The sequence below is a fragment of the Elaeis guineensis genome, chromosome 14, assembly GCF_000442705.2.
Source record: "Elaeis guineensis isolate ETL-2024a chromosome 14, EG11, whole genome shotgun sequence".
NCBI classification, from domain to species: Eukaryota; Viridiplantae; Streptophyta; class Magnoliopsida; order Arecales; family Arecaceae; genus Elaeis; species Elaeis guineensis.
Genome location: NC_026006.2, coordinates 8,491,012 through 8,508,497, shown reverse-complemented (window position 1 = coordinate 8,508,497; position 17,486 = coordinate 8,491,012). Strand labels below are relative to the sequence as shown.

At 34.8% G+C, this 17,486-nt stretch overlaps 2 long non-coding RNA genes across 5 annotated transcripts; one reads left to right on the top strand and one right to left on the bottom strand.

The window, feature by feature from the left end:
• Window positions 1–2,504: 2,504 nt before the first annotated feature.
• Window positions 2,505–5,673, top strand: LOC140853581 (uncharacterized). Of its 4 annotated transcripts, none has more exons than XR_012136651.1 (4): window positions 2,517–2,637; window positions 2,738–2,883; window positions 5,121–5,244; window positions 5,328–5,673. It is a non-coding gene; the product is annotated as an uncharacterized lncRNA (long non-coding RNA). The 4 variants fall into 4 exon arrangements; XR_012136653.1 differs by having other exon boundaries at window positions 2,733–2,883; XR_012136652.1 differs by lacking the exon at window positions 2,738–2,883 and having other exon boundaries at window positions 2,505–2,637.
• Window positions 5,674–17,037: 11,364 nt separating this feature from the next.
• Window positions 17,038–17,486, bottom strand: LOC140853797 (uncharacterized). Its single transcript, XR_012136899.1, has 2 exons — window positions 17,453–17,486; window positions 17,038–17,369 (listed from the first exon to the last, which is right to left on the bottom strand). It is a non-coding gene; the product is annotated as an uncharacterized lncRNA (long non-coding RNA).

Below are 17,486 nucleotides of genomic sequence, written 5' to 3'. Positions count from 1 at the left end.
GTTTCACAATCTCTTTCTTCAAATCTAGATGTAAAAGAGATAAAGCTCTTTGTTAGCTGCATAAGTATTCAGCCTCTATGAGTATCCACTCATGATCAGTCTAGAATAGTCCTCTACAATCTGAATTTTGAATCTCCAAAATTCAGTCTGCTGAATCTAAATGAAGCCTGGATCGTGATCAACACTTGATCTTTCTCTTTGATCATTTTTTTCTCCTCTTTTTTAGAGTTTTTCCTTACTATGTGCTGCTATTAGATACTAGAAACCAGCAAGAAAGAGATACTCAAACTCCTTTAGGCATAGAACTCCTTAGGATGCATGTCTCAAGGAAGGGGTGTATAGAACACCCAAAAGAAGAGAAAGGGAGAGGAAGAGAGGGTGTGGGGAGAGCCTTTGGATATGAGGGGCTGCTGGTTTGGATGCTCTAGGGACCTTAGGAGAGGTCTCTTTAAATAAGCATAAGGATTGAATCCTATTCAATCTCATAATACAAGTCCTACTTACATTAGGATTCCTATTAACTTAAGTTATCCAATTTATATTAGGAAGCCCATTAGGTGCCAACAATTGGAGCCCTTGCATCGATAATTAGACACTCCAAAACACACCTAAGAGATGCCCCATATGAAAATAAAAGACCCTCTAACTAATGGACACGCCCAAATTGATCAAATCAAGGCGGTGCCCCATAATATCTATCAAGGAGATTCATAAGGGACTTGCACCCTTAATTTATGTGATTCATAACCTTTGACACCCAATAATTGAAGTCTCATGAATCTTATTCATGTAGGTTATTAGCAGATAATTAAGTTAGAATTAACTTATCAAATAAGTAATCCCAACGAAAAGAAGAATTGGGTCCAACTATGTACTAGAAAGATTACCATGAACCCAATGGGTTTCTCTAAATCCAGTTGATACTTCATAAGTTTAATTACTTATTTCAAGCTTAATTTCTTTCTTGTGTGACCTCATAGGTTCAATTCTATCTGGTAGTGAGACATACAATGATCTCTATCATCGTATCATTGAAACTCTTTTCAATGGGTCAGAATAATTTCACTCTAACTCAACAAGGATTGTCGATCCAGAATAATCCTAATGAGCTCTCACAATCCACTAGTGACACCTAGCAGTATGTAGTGACAACTCAGTAGAATTGAAATGAACCTCTAGGTGTAGTTAACGTGTGATTCAGTCCCTCTATCGTGAGTCCCGACTAGATGGCAGGTCATGGATAAATCGTCAAACCTCAACATATGATAGATTCAATCAGCTTAAGTTTATATATGATTCTATAAAAATTCTTTTTCATCAATAACACTACTATGGCCATAGACTTAAGGACTCAGCCTCTTAAATCTCATAGGACTACTCCTTTCTACTAGGATCACTAGATCCCATCTTGATGCACACCCCACTCCTATAGTGGACCAACTGTCACCAACATCTACTACAAGAGCTTTTTGAGACCCATGTTGATGTGTCAGTCAAACTCCAGCAGCCTCACTGCGAGTAGTAGTATCATCTCAGATCAAAAGATCAGTCATACAACTGCAGCATCGAGAAAGTCATTAACGAGTGAGCAGACATTCATGTGACTTCTCGTGTTGGTCATGCTCAGTACTAGTTATTCTCTAATAACCACCTGCACTCTTGCTCCAGTGTCTCTACACTGCAGACTTGAGACCCATCTATCCGAAGGAAGCAATCTGTGCATTGGTCTATCCAGATCAATCACCATTCTCATGATGATCATTTGACCAAGAGCAATTTAGGAATCAACCATAAATGATATATGCTTCAAATTCTCAACTCTTGGAGAATATGTGTCATCATCTTGTTAATTCCTTGGATGATTCATAGATACATAGACATGAATGGTAATATAACTGCCCAATAAGTACAAAATCATATCCTAGAGATATGAAATATGTCAGTCAAGATTGACTTCTAGGACATACATCCAATGAAAATACCACTGTTCAACCAACCAGATCCGATCTGAGATAGATATTAGATGGATATGGATATAAAATTTTTAATTAATTACAAGATAGATATGGATATTAGCTGATTTGACTTGTACACAGTGCAATCCCTGACGCGTCTAGTAGTATTCTATAAAATTTTAGAAGATTTTGGAATTTAAAATTAAAATTTGTTTGGATTTGGGATTTATCCATCATATACCTTTTATCGAAACTTAATTATATATATATAATAAATTTATTAAAAATATATATCTAGAAAATATATAGTAATTTTTTATTAAATTTTATAATTTATAAATATATATAATCAATTTTTATAAAAATATATAAATAATAAGATGGTATGAGGATTTGAATCCAGATTGTTGGAAGGCCTAATCACTATCTTAATCATGTAATAAGGCATAATTATATAGGCTTACTAATATATCTATTTAAACTCTTTTATATATATATATATATATATATATATATATATATATATATATATATAGCCCTAGCCATCATCTAACCTTTTTCTATTCGGCTGCTCAAGCCTCCACCTGATTGAGACCCTGAAGACAGAAGAAACAAAGGAAAAATTGAGGGAATATGTAGGAAAAATCAACGAGAACGAAGGAAAGATAGAAGAAATCAAAAGGTAAGATCTTTTTCCCATATGGATTGATCATTTGCCTTCCTTTTCCCCTCATTTTCTTTTCATTTTATTTTTCCTTTCTGTGATTTGTGGCAAAGGACAGCACCTGAGGGAGATCAGAGGGCAGGGGGGAGGCCGTCGATAGGGGGGAAGAGATAGGAAGCAGCAGAGGATGGCGAGGAAGGAGATGGGCCGAAGGCGGAAGAGGGGGAGGGGGAGGGCGGAAGAGGGGGAGGGGGAGAAGATGATGTGGGTGAATGTATATTTACTTTAAAAGATTAAAAATCTTATGGCATATGACTTGCTCCTATTAATTTGCATTCTTCTAAAGCTTAGACTGAATATTCTCTTACCATTATCAAGCTGAACTCAAAATCTTTTATTGCTTAGCTGCTAGCCCTAGTTTAGGATGAATTTCATAGCCTTTCACTTGGTAATGCAGCTTTCATTGATTGATTATAATGGTGCCTACGATTTCTGTATCCCAGATGAAGTTCTAACCAATGGGATTGGCAATTTAATTTATTCTTCCTACCTATTATAGGATCTTGATTGGTATTTCATTTATGCTTTATCTTCAAAGGCTGCCTCAGTGATTTGTTGCCAGATGTTACAAAAGGAACATAGCCTATACGGTTTTCCTTGCTTGCAATGTGCTGCTGGTAACATTTCTTCCCAAATGATGTCTCAAAGAACATAGATACTGATAGGAATTGGAACACATTCTACACCTTTTCAACATTTGAGCAAGTTGTTCAGAAATTTTGTTGGAACTCATACATACAGGAACACAACTAATGCTAGGTTTAATTATTGTTGCACATGGTCTGCTGGACTATTACTGTTTTATTGGGCAGGATATCAATATAGGTGCTATCAACACTTTCTAACTTCAATCTGCTGTTGTTCATCCTTTCAAAACCCATTGCATACAGTTTTGATCTTCGGATTGATTTACTACCAATTTCAGTTCTCCTTGTTCTTTATTACTTTCATTATTTGGTGTACACTCTCTGAGTTTCAGTTGTTCCAACATCAGGCTTCACAGCAATATGGGCAACATAACTTATTCACGAGTATCTATTCTAATGGGCAGCATAATTTATTCATAAGTAGCTGGGTTTGGTGTTCAGCATTGTTCTTCTGGATGTGGTTTAATGCTGAACCGGGTCAGAATTTCACATACTATCTTAGTCTGTGGCAAATGATATTATGGTTGATGGCATTGTTTCAAGCAAATAGTTAGTGGATCTTTTACGATATAGCTTACATTTCATTATATTTTATGGCAACTGATATTACGGTTGATGGCATTGTTTCATGCAAACAGTTGGTGGATTTTTTGCGATATAGCTTACATTTCATTATATTTAGTGTGGCAAATGGTACTATGGGTAATTATCTTCTTTCACGCAAACAATTGCTGGACTTCTTATAATGCAGAATATACCTCCTTATATTCATTCTTCATGTATACTCAGGGGAACTTCATTGACTTCTTATCAATGCTACAGCATGATATTGTTCAGTGCCGCCATGCTTATGGTTTATCACAGTGTAGGAAAGCTTGTTTGCCGACTGGCAGTATCTTAAACTTTCTGAATGTTCCTTCTGTTACCTTGATGTATCTACATATATTGTTTCGACCCACTATACTTATACTACTTTTGTTACTTGGGCCTTTTTTCAGTTGCTGTATCATGCATAGCTTTACTACTTCTTAATAGTATGGTAGCATCCCCCTTTACCAAAATACAAAAAAAACTTTTATTGCTTTATTTGGTTGAGAGATTTGTAACAGGTATATTTGTTTGTGAATGTGTTCTGATTGTGAACTTGTTCCCTATAATCAATTTTAGAAGGTACAAAACACCACCAACTTTCTGTAGGCCTTTGATGCACATGCATTCCCAATATGAGATCTGTGTTTTATTTGACAAACCAGCTACAAAACCCCATTTGACAAACTTTCAATATTTCTTTTCCTATACGTACTAATGCCCTGAGCAAGTTATTATTTTTTTTTAAAAAAAAAGAAAGACAAAAAGGCAATAGGTTATAATGAAAGAGATAGGAAGTTGGTGTACATGAATATGCTGGTGTGTTTTGGTAACCATTTTGTAGTTATTTCTCTCGGCATGAAATACTTGATGATGACGAGATACATGAGTTATGATAAAGACTAAAAGAAACAGTGATAGAAGAGGAAGAGAAAGAAGAAGAGGAAGATGAAGAGGACGCGGACGATGAGGAAGAAAAATTTGAAAATGATGAGTCTGATGAGAAAAAAAATGAGTTTAAGTTTCTTGATAGTAATAATGATTGATTTATACAATATTGCTATTCACATTTAAGTTAGTTGATAGTAGATAAAGTTTCTATCAAAATAAAAATGAATAAGTAGGTTTGATAATTATATATTCTTATTTGACATCTATTTTTATTGTTATTTTGTATGACTAATTTGGTTTATGTTTAATTCACAGATTCGTCAAGCTTGAGGTGCCATATCGGATGATTGGGTGGTTGAAGTAGTGCTTTAAAGAAGCTTAGCCTTTGTGGGATTAGGTGGAGTAAATAATCAAGGATGAGTTACTACACAGATTTGAGGTGATGTATTAGACTTTTACTTAGTTCATAACGTGAATAAGTTATTATGATAATAAAACATTATTCTTTGATATATTTTGCAGGCAAGGTACAGATGGTCTCCAGCAAAAGATCATAATGTTAGGAAATGCTTAATGAGTACCAATAGATATCTACTTACTAGTATAATAAGTGAGACATAAAAGAAATATGTTGATAAGTTAAAGGAGACGAATCCGCAAGCTACACTTCCAGACAGTTTGGTTATGAACTTATTAGGTGTAGTATTATGTTTGATACTGGATACTAACTGGAGTTGAATTGTTTAATATTTTGATATACTGTATTTGCTTATGTATTTTGAGGTGTAGTTTTATGTGTTGTATATGACTGTGTATTTGAACGATATTTGAATTATTATGAATAGATTAATTAATTTAAATTTTAGTATATTTTGCTTGTTTATTTGAAGAAAAAATAACATATTAATTTTTTTATTATAATAAATTTTGTCACTAATGGTAGGTTAACTTTTTGTGACAATAAATTGTCATTAAGAATTATTTTTTTAATGATAGTTTAACTTTTTGTGATAATAAAATTTATTACTAATACAGGTTAACTTTTTTTATGATAATTAATACGTTGGTTACTGTGAGTACCTCGGATCAGTGTAACAATCATGGGACACCTCAAATCTTCAAGCTATCATTAGGACTACTTAAAAAAAGAGTCATGTACAATGTAGAGTAGCTTACGTCTGGTGTGTCGTATGGTCTGTTTGAAAGAAATATACCCTACAAGCCAATAGAAATTTATATTTTGATAGATTTTTCTTGTAATCTTTCAGACTCGTATAATTGACACTTTATAAATAAAAGATATTTTTCATCATATACTGCATCTTATTTTTATAATGATTATGATGAACCCCATAAATCAGGATAATGATTTTAGGATTACGATGAGATCATACCTATAAGATCAAAAATCTTAAAAATTTTGATTTAAAATATTCTTAGTTATAGGAGCATTGAGTAGGGGATCAATATTTCGGATAGACTAGCACTTCCTATGTATGCTCGATGGAGAGGGTGGCTGATCTTATAAGCCACTTGTATGAGATACTAATACAAGGATGTGAGTGCTCATTAAAGAATGAGTTTACTAAATTGATCCAACTTAAGAAACGTCTTACAAAATTTACTTATCCATCAAAAGATGTTTTCTTATAGTGGGAGTTGTGTATGTAATCCTTTGACCTAAGACTACCATAGAACTTTGTATACATAAATCCATATTTTGGTTCATATTTATTCATGACTTAGTCATGTACAGAGTGATCTCGATATAGTAAAATATGTATGAAGGTTGTGAGTAGGTCAATATGGAATCGATCACTTCTGATAAGAGAAGATCGCATCCTACTTGCTTGATCGATTGATGATTCAGAAAATCTTTGATCAAAGTAGGATAAAAATTAGAAAGAATTTTTAATATTTTATTAATTAAATTATCATTAAAGATTAAAAAAATATAAATATAATATTAGATTTGACATCATTTCATATCTAGAGTCATATTCAGGATGTAGTGAGATCGCAGGATTGAATTGCATGGTAATTTTTCACTGAAGGATATTTTTGATATTTGTATCAAAATTTTATATTTTTCAGATAGATATAATATATTGCTAGATGTCAATCTTGTCTTGTAAGTTTGATCAAATTAAAGAGTTTAATTCGATCGCCAATTAGAAAGAGTTTTAATTACTGAAATCGGATTAGCTCGATTGGATTTAGATCGGTTAGATTAAATTCTAATCAAATCAGATCAACTTGCACTCGGATCCATTGTTGGCTAGATGTGGAATCCAATGGGTCACACACAAAAAAAATTGATCAGGAGTCTAATTGAATTAGATCATATTTGCATAATAGATTTGCCAACACATGTTGCAAATCCTAGCTTCTTGTTTTGAATCGGATTCGAAATTGATTCCAAATTGGGCTAGTTAAATCCAAATAATTTAAACTAATTTTGGATTTGAGTTGGGTCAATCCTTGACTATATGTACCAGAGATTTGGCATTGTATAATTAGGTCCCCACATGTCAAGAATTTTTCTTGCGTGTGGGATGCATTTTTGTGCGCAAGACATGAGTTGGCGTCCCAAGAGATAGGACGCCCCTTCCTCATCCTTATCCAATGGTTCCATGGTGAAATTATTTTTTTGAGAATCATGATTTCTTTTTAAATGTAGAGGAGTTCTTCTGTAGCTAAATCACCTTCTGGTTTAATCATGAAAATTAGTTGAAGTTTGAAAACTAGCCTAATCTATCCATGCGCCTAACCTAAAGTCCATGTTGTGAAGGACTCTTAGCTAATTGTCACACCTCATCTTAATCTCAGATTTTTTCCATGCCAACACCTAATTAGCATCTCAATCTTGGGCTATTGGATGGACAAAGTTTCACTAATGAGTGGTGGAGAAAAAATGCACCTAAGAAAGCCTCGCGATGCATCAGAGAATTATCGAGAAAAATATTTCGAAGAGTCTTTCTGCGTGAAGCATCTTTTGGATTTTTTTCTGATGATTGTCATATGTCAAAAAGTTTTAGATAGGCATGGGATTTCATCAGGGGGCATGAGAAATTTTGATGGATGCGAGATGGCATGTGGAGAGGGCGCAAGACAAGTCTGAAGGCAACCTATCGCTAACTATTTAAAGGGGGTGCACCGGGGGATTTGTTTCATTCAGAAATTTGCTTCTATCTTTTCTTTCTTACACCCTCTCTCTATTGTCCAATTAATCTCTTCTTTTTCTTATTAAGATAAATCCAAAAATAGTAAGGACAAGTTCAATTTTAGGACAAGAGTCTAGGAAGAGATATAAGGAAGACAAGGAGAGAAGAAAGGTAGGGATAAGAAGGCTAGGAAGAGAGGAAGAAGGTCTTGAGGTCCTACTACCCAAGGAAATTCTCAGAGTAAAAATTTTGATGGAGAAATCATCTTAGAGAGTTGGTATCCTGATTATAGCCTTGTGTGGATCACCGTTGAAGGGCGAACACTTGGGCGCCTGGTGGAGGTTCGCCAGATTTTGAAACAAGCGCTGTAGATATTCTTCTATAGCTTGAATCTTATTATGAATATATGTTATATGATTGTTAATTATCAAGGAGGTACTGATTTAAGAGTTTAATATTTAAAATTTTATAGTTTAAATTTTTAAAAACCATTACGCTTTCGTTGTGCATGTCCACCTTGAAATCTTACAGTGGTATCAATGAAGGGAAAGAAACTATTTTTCCTCGAAAGGTACAGGTTGCATCTAAAAATTTTTATATTCATCTATATGATTAAGGATTAAATTCTAACCTAATTAGTAGTGAAACCAGAGATCAAATCTTAAATTATCTGATATAAACCTTTGTAGAGGCCTGGATGTGCAGATCCTCTACTTCGCATGCACATCAGACGCCGTAGGAAAGCAGGATGAACTTCAATCTAATTGTCTTTGCAACTCAATCAATCGAGGGATGAGATATGCTGGTATAATATCTCACAGTAGCAGGTGAGATACCCAAGATGGATCCACACCCAAAGGAAAAGGGGCGGCAACAAGAGGAGAGGGCAAGGGGGAAGAAGGGACCTCTCTCTTCTCACGCCTCTCTCTTCTCTCGATCTGATTTGTTTGCTATGCATCTATAGGTAAAGACCTTCTCTATTTATAGATGATTTTTATGACCTAATAAGTATAGGATTCCTAACTCAAATCTGATTTGAATCAGTCCAATACTCATGAAAGAAAGATTCCTACATGAGATAGAATTGCCATCACATATGATAACCAATTTGCACCCATTCCCTCACCCACATGGAACACCCCAAATGAGCAAAGCTCTAGGTGTTGGTTGGCCCATAATAGAGGAGAATCTTAGTACAAGTGAAATACTCATATCTCATCAAAAATAGATCCGATTTGAATCCAATTCGAAGCTGGATCGAAATAATTTCGAAAGACTGTCAATTCCAAACTCTTTAGGACTTTTGTACCAAGTCTAACTTAGATTTTGGACCCAATTAAGATTAATTAATTCAGATCTAATTTAAAATTAATCAGTACTTAAATTCAATCTTTTATATGCTCCATGGATCATGGATCAGAAACTATTCATCCACGGGATCAAATTTGTACCTCATGTGTAGTGCTAGCTAGATATAGTCAACTCTTCAATTCCGTTTGACCCGTAACTTAATTCTCAATCAAGCTGGCTTATATATTCAATCAAGTCAAGTACTTCTAAATTAGACATATAAATATAAGTCAATTTCTTCCTACTTTGTTTGACTTGTGTACGTGACTCCATAGGTTCAAACACTAAGTCGGTAGCACAGGAACCAATTCCTGCACTAATTGAGATACCATCTAGCAATGGTTCTCGATATTTTGATAAGTCGAATTATCGTAAAGAAATATTTTAGAATCCATACATATGGTTACTGCATAATTTATTCTTTTGATCCTGAATGGTCTAGGTGTTGGGAATACTGTCCCAAAGTCAATCGTCAGTCTGTTGACGGTTGTGCTCTTTGTTGTATTAGTACATAAATCATAAATAAATAAAAGTTATTTTGATATTTTTTATCACAAATTGTCATCTTCTAATGAACTCTTGTGTTGTGGTGAAGTCCTTAGGACTATTTAGACTCGACAAAGGAGGATTTGTCGTTTAGTTCTTAAACCTGTTCACGATCAAATGATACGTTGTTACCAAGGACAATAATATTTATCGAGCATAGGTCGTTGTGTGCCATATAGGTTGGTTGTCTTCTTAACCAAGGAGTGTGGAGACACTGGTATGGCATACAGGTGAGATGTTAGGGTACATCTGCACTGAACGTGACCGACTCCGGAGCTATCTCTGCTGTCAAGATTTGCTCTGATGGGATATGGATATAAATATCCCTCTGATCTGAGACCGTCATGGTGACTTGCAAGCAACTCACTGCACTTAGGCACTGGACTACCTAAATTTTTAATTCAGTGACGGAAGGCTGCTGGGTGTAGTCAAGTACTTGACTTGTCGGTGCGTGTGTCAAGATGGGATTGACCACTCCAGTTCAGGAGCTATGTACAGTCATATTTCAATTTAGCAAAACTTTGGCCAGGATAGTTCTAGTGAGGAGTCACAGGACTGATTGAGTTGAGCACGACTCGGATGATCTAATCAGGGTTGACAGTTTAACCCTGAGTCATCCTAAACATAGGGGTCAAAAAGGATGAATTATACAGTAACCATATTCACATAGGTTCTGAGTATTGCGATTGTGACTATTCGACCTATCCAGATGTCGGGTACCATTGCTAGATGGTCACTTCGATTAGTACAGAAATTTGTTCCTGTGCTACCGGCTTAGGTTCGAACCTGCGGGGTCACACACATTAGAGATTCCTATCTGATCTGATGGCTGATGAAGAGTTCTAATATTTGTGGACTATGAGTCCTACATGTCTGGAACTCTATGATCAAGAATCAGGATTCTCTGATCATGAGTCCCACACATTTTGGGTACCGAGGTCAAGAGTCCCACTGGTTTGGGACTTTTCGATCAGAATTTCATATCGATGAATTCTGATGCCCAATTGCCCATCGGATTTGGATTCAATATTTATGAAATGTTTAATTAGTGATTTAATCATTAATTAACTCAATTTGATTGAGTAATTATTTTTGAATCAAGTCCAATTGAATTGGATTCAGTTGGGTTTGATCCGATTAGGTTAAGAGTTGACCTAATCATCGAGATAGTTTGATCCCTGAATTGATCAGGGGTTGGACTTAGTCAATTTTTTGATTTGATTAGGATTTTATTGAGCCTAATTAAGTCTAATTAAATTAGATTTAATTTATTCTAATTGTGCTTAACCTATTTTGATTAGGTTGGTTCAATTAAGATTAAACCACCATTTGAATTTGAATCCCTGCGCCACTTCATATCTCTGCACCCATTTGAATTCACGAGAAGAAACTTCTCATGAATTTTCTCTCACGCAAAGCCCTTCCCATTCCCCACATTTGTGCGCCACATAGGTGGATAAGGATGGTTGGTTGCCATTCAAATTCAAAATATTTTGAATTTGAATGGCCAACCAACCATCCTTATCCACCTATGTGGCGCACAAAATGTGGGGAATGGGAAGGGCTTTGCGTGAGAGAAAATTCATGAGAAGTTTCTTCTCGTGAATTCAATGGGTGCAGAGATATGAAGTGGCGCAGGGATTCAAATTCAAATGGTGGTTAATCTTAATTGAACCAACCTAATCAAAATAGGTTAAGCACAATTAGAAATAAATTAAATCTAATTTAATTAGACTTAATTAGGCTCAATAAAATCCTAATCAAATCAAAAATTGAACTAAGTCAACCCCTGATCAATTCAGGGATCAAACTATCTCGATGATTAGGTCAACTCTTAACCTAATCGGATCAAACCCAACTGAATCCAATTCAATTGGACTTGATTCAAAAATAATTACTCAATCAAATTGAGTTAATTAATGATTAAATCACTAATTAAACATTTCATAAATATTGAATCCAAATCCGATGGGCAATTGGGCATCAGAATTCATCGATATGAAATTCTGATCGAAAAGTCCCAAACCAGTGGACTCTTGACCTCGGTACCAAAATGTGTGGGACTCATGATCAGAGAATCCTGATTCTTGATCATAGAGTTCCAGACATGTAGGACTCATAGTCCACAAATATTAGAACTCTTCATCAGCCATCAGATCAGATAGGAATCTCTAATGTGTGTGACCCCGCAGGTTCGAACCTAAGCCGGTAGCACAGGAACAAATTCTGTACTAATCGAAGTGACCATCTAGCAATGGTACCCGACATCTGGATAGGTCGAATAGTCACAATCGCAATACTCAGAACCTATGTGAATATGGTTACTGTATAATTCATCCTTTTTGACCCCTATGTTTAGGATGACTCAGGGTTAAACTGTCAACCCTGATTAGATCATCCGAGTCGTGCTCAACTCAATCAGTCCTGTGACTCCTCACTAGAACTATCCTGGCCAAAGTTTTGCTAAATTGAAATATGACTGTACATAGCTCCTGAACTGGAGTGGTCAATCCCATCTTGACACACGCACCGACAAGTCAAGTACTTGACTACACCCAGCAGCCTTCCGTCACTGAATTAAAATTTAGGTAGTCCAGTGCCTAAGTGCAGTGAGTTGCTTGCAAGTCACCATGACGGTCTCAGATCAGAGGGATATTTATATCCATATCCCATCAGAGCAAATCTTGACAGCAGAGATAGCTCCGGAGTCGGTCACGTTCAGTGCAGATGTACCCTAACATCTCACCTGTATGCCATACCAGTGTCTCCACACTCCTTGGTTAAGAAAGACAACCAACCTATATGGCACACAACGACCTATGCTCGATAAATATTATTGTCCTTGGTAACAACGTATCATTTGATCGTGAACAGGTTTTAAGAACTAAACGACAAATCCTCCTTTGTCGAGTCTAAATAGTCCTAAGGACTTCACCACAAACAAGAGTTCATTAGAAGATGACAATTTGTGATAAAAAATATCAAAATAACTTTTATTTATTTATGATTTATGTACTAATACAACAAAGAGCACAACCGTCAACAGACTGACGATTGACTTTGGGACAGTATTCCCACACCTAGACCATTCAGGATCAAAAGAATAAATTATGCAGTAACCATATGTATGGATTCTAAAATATTTCTTTACGATAATTCGACTTATCAAAATATCGAGAACCATTGCTAGATGGTATCTCAATTAGTGCAGGAATTGGTTCCTGTGCTACCGACTTAGTGTTTGAACCTATGGAGTCACGTACACAAGTCAAACAAAGTAGGAAGAAATTGACTTATATTTATATGTCTAATTTAGAAGTACTTGACTTGATTGAATATATAAGCCAGCTTGATTGAGAATTAAGTTACGGGTCAAACGGAATTGAAGAGTTGACTATATCTAGCTAGCACTACACATGAGGTACAAATTTGATCCCGTGGATGAATAGTTTCTGATCCATGATCCATGGAGCATATAAAAGATTGAATTTAAGTACTGATTAATTTTAAATTAGATCTGAATTAATTAATCTTAATTGGGTCCAAAATCTAAGTTAGACTTGGTACAAAAGTCCTAAAGAGTTTGGAATTGACAGTCTTTCGAAATTATTTCGATCCAGCTTCGAATTGGATTCAAATCGGATCTATTTTTGATGAGATATGAGTATTTTCACTTGTACTAAGATTCTCCTCTATATGGGCCAACCAACACCTAGAGCTTTGCTCATTTGGGGTGTTCCATGTGGTGAGGGAATGGGTGCAAATTGGTTATCATATGTGATGGCAATTCTATCTCATGTAGGAATCTTTCTTTCATGAGTATTGGACTGATTCAAATCAGATTTGAGTTAGGAATCCTATACTTATTAGGTCATAAAAATCATCTATAAATAGAGAAGGTCTTTACCTATAGATGCATAGCAAACAAATCAGATCGAGAGAAGAGAGAGGCGTGAGAAGAGAGAGGTCCCTTCTTCCCCCTTGCCCTCTCCTCTTGTTGCCGCCCTTTTCCTTTGGGTGTGGATCCATCTTGGGTATCTCACCTGCTACTGTGAGATATTATACCAGCATATCTCATCCCTCGATTGATTGAGTTGCAAAGACAATTAGATTGAAGTTCATCCTGCTTTCCTACGGCGTCTGATGTGCATGCGAAGTAGAGGATCTGCACATCCAGGCCTCTACAAAGGTTTATATCAGATAATTTAAGATTTGATCTCTGGTTTCACTACAAATTAGGTTAGAATTTAATCCTTAATCATATAGATGAATATAAAAATTTTTTAGATGCAACCTGTACCTTTCGAGGAAAAATAGTTTCTTTCCTCATTGATACCACTGTAAGATTTCAAGGTGGACATGCACAACGAAAGCGTAATGGTTTTTAAAAATTTAAACTATAAAATTTTAAATATTAAACTCTTAAATCAGTACCTCCTTGATAATTACAATCATATAACATATATCATAATAAGATTCAAGCTATAGAAGAATATCTACAGCGCTTGTTTCAAAATCTGGCGAACCTCCCACCAGGCGCCCAAGTGTTCGCCCTTCAACGGTGATCCACACAAGGCTATAATCAGGATACCAACTCTCTAAGATGATTTCTCCATCAAAATTTTTACTCTGAGAATTTCCTTGGGTAGTAGGACCTCAAGACCTTCTTCCTCTCTTCCTAGCCTTCTTATCCCTACCTTTCTTCTCTCCTTGTCTTCCTTATATCTCTTCCTAGACTCTTGTCCTAAAATTGAACTTGTCCTTACTATTTTTGGATTTATCTTAATAAGAAAAAGAAGAGATTAATTGGACAATAGAGAGAGGGTGTAAGAAAGAAAAGATAGAAGCAAATTTCTGAATGAAACAAATCCCCCGGTGCACCCCCTTTAAATAGTTAGCGATAGGTTGCCTTCAGACTTGTCTTGCGCCCTCTCCACATGCCATCTCGCATCCATCAAAATTTCTCATGCCCCCTGATGAAAATCCCATGCCTATCTAAAACTTTTTGACATATGACAATCATCAGAAAAAAATCCAAAAGATGCTTCACGCAGAAAGACTCTTCGAAATATTTTTCTCGATAATTCTCTGATGCATCGCGAGGCTTTCTTAGGTGCATTTTTTCTCCACCACTCATTAGTGAAACTTTGTCCATCCAATAGCCCAAGATTGAGATGCTAATTAGGTGTTGGCATGGAAAAAATCTGAGATTAAGATGAGGTGTGACAATTAGCTAAGAGTCCTTCACAACATGGACTTTAGGTTAGGCGCATGGATAGATTAGGCTAGTTTTCAAACTTCAACTAATTTTCATGATTAAACCAGAAGGTGATTTAGCTACAGAAGAACTCCTCTACATTTAAAAAGAAATCATGATTCTCAAAAAAATAATTTCACCATGGAACCATTGGATAAGGATGAGGAAGGGGCGTCCTATCTCTTGGGACGCCAACTCATGTCTTGCGCACAAAAATGCATCCCACACGCAAGAAAAATTCTTGACATGTGGGGACCTAATTATACAATGCCAAATCTCTGGTACATATAGTCAAGGATTGACCCAACTCAAATCCAAAATTAGTTTAAATTATTTGGATTTAACTAGCCCAATTTGGAATCAATTTCGAATCCGATTCAAAACAAGAAGCTAGGATTTGCAACATGTGTTGGCAAATCTATTATGCAAATATGATCTAATTCAATTAGACTCCTGATCAATTTTTTTGTGTGTGACCCATTGGATTCCACATCTAGCCAACAATGGATCCGAGTGCAAGTTGATCTGATTTGATTAGAATTTAATCTAACCGATCTAAATCCAATCGAGCTAATCCGATTTCAGTAATTAAAACTCTTTCTAATTGGCGATCGAATTAAACTCTTTAATTTGATCAAACTTACAAGACAAGATTGACATCTAGCAATATATTATATCTATCTGAAAAATATAAAATTTTGATACAAATATCAAAAATATCCTTCAGTGAAAAATTACCATGCAATTCAATCCTGCGATCTCACTACATCCTGAATATGACTCTAGATATGAAATGATGTCAAATCTAATATTATATTTATATTTTTTAATCTTTAATGATAATTTAATTAATAAAATATTAAAAATTCTTTCTAATTTTTATCCTACTTTGATCAAAGATTTTCTGAATCATCAATCGATCAAGCAAGTAGGATGCGATCTTCTCTTATCAGAAGTGATCGATTCCATATTGACCTACTCACAACCTTCATACATATTTTACTATATCGAGATCACTCTGTACATGACTAAGTCATGAATAAATATGAACCAAAATATGGATTTATGTATACAAAGTTCTATGGTAGTCTTAGGTCAAAGGATTACATACACAACTCCCACTATAAGAAAACATCTTTTGATGGATAAGTAAATTTTGTAAGACGTTTCTTAAGTTGGATCAATTTAGTAAACTCATTCTTTAATGAGCACTCACATCCTTGTATTAGTATCTCATACAAGTGGCTTATAAGATCAGCCACCCTCTCCATCGAGCATACATAGGAAGTGCTAGTCTATCCGAAATATTGATCCCCTACTCAATGCTCCTATAACTAAGAATATTTTAAATCAAAATTTTTAAGATTTTTGATCTTATAGGTATGATCTCATCGTAATCCTAAAATCATTATCCTGATTTATGGTTCATCATAATCATTATAAAAATAAGATGCAGTATATGATGAAAAATATCTTTTATTTATAAAGTGTCAATTATACGAGTCTGAAAGATTACAAGAAAAATCTATCAAAATATAAATTTCTATTGGCTTGTAGGGTATATTTCTTTCAAACAGACCATACGACACACCAGACGTAAGCTACTCTACATTGTACATGACTCTTTTTTTAAGTAGTCCTAATGATAGCTTGAAGATTTGAGGTGTCCCATGATTGTTACACTGATCCGAGGTACTCACAGTAACCAACGTATTAATTATCATAAAAAAAGTTAACCTGTATTAGTAATAAATTTTATTATCACAAAAAGTTAAACTATCATTAAAAAATAATTCTTAATGACAATTTATTGTCACAAAAAGTTAACCTACCATTAGTGACAAAATTTATTATAATAAAAAAATTAATATGTTATTTTTTCTTCAAATAAACAAGCAAATATACTAAAATTAAATTAATTAATCTATTCATAATAATTCAAATATCGTTCAAATACACAGTCATATACAACACATAAAACTACACCTCAAAATACATAAGCAAATACAGTATATCAAAATATTAAACAATTCAACTCCAGTTAGTATCCAGTATCAAACATAATACTACACCTAATAAGTTCATAACCAAACTGTCTGGAAGTGTAGCTTGCGGATTCGTCTCCTTTAACTTATCAACATATTTCTTTTATGTCTCACTTATTATACTAGTAAGTAGATATCTATTGGTACTCATTAAGCATTTCCTAACATTATGATCTTTTGCTGGAGACCATCTGTACCTTGCCTGCAAAATATATCAAAGAATAATGTTTTATTATCATAATAACTTATTCACGTTATGAACTAAGTAAAAGTCTAATACATCACCTCAAATCTGTGTAGTAACTCATCCTTGATTATT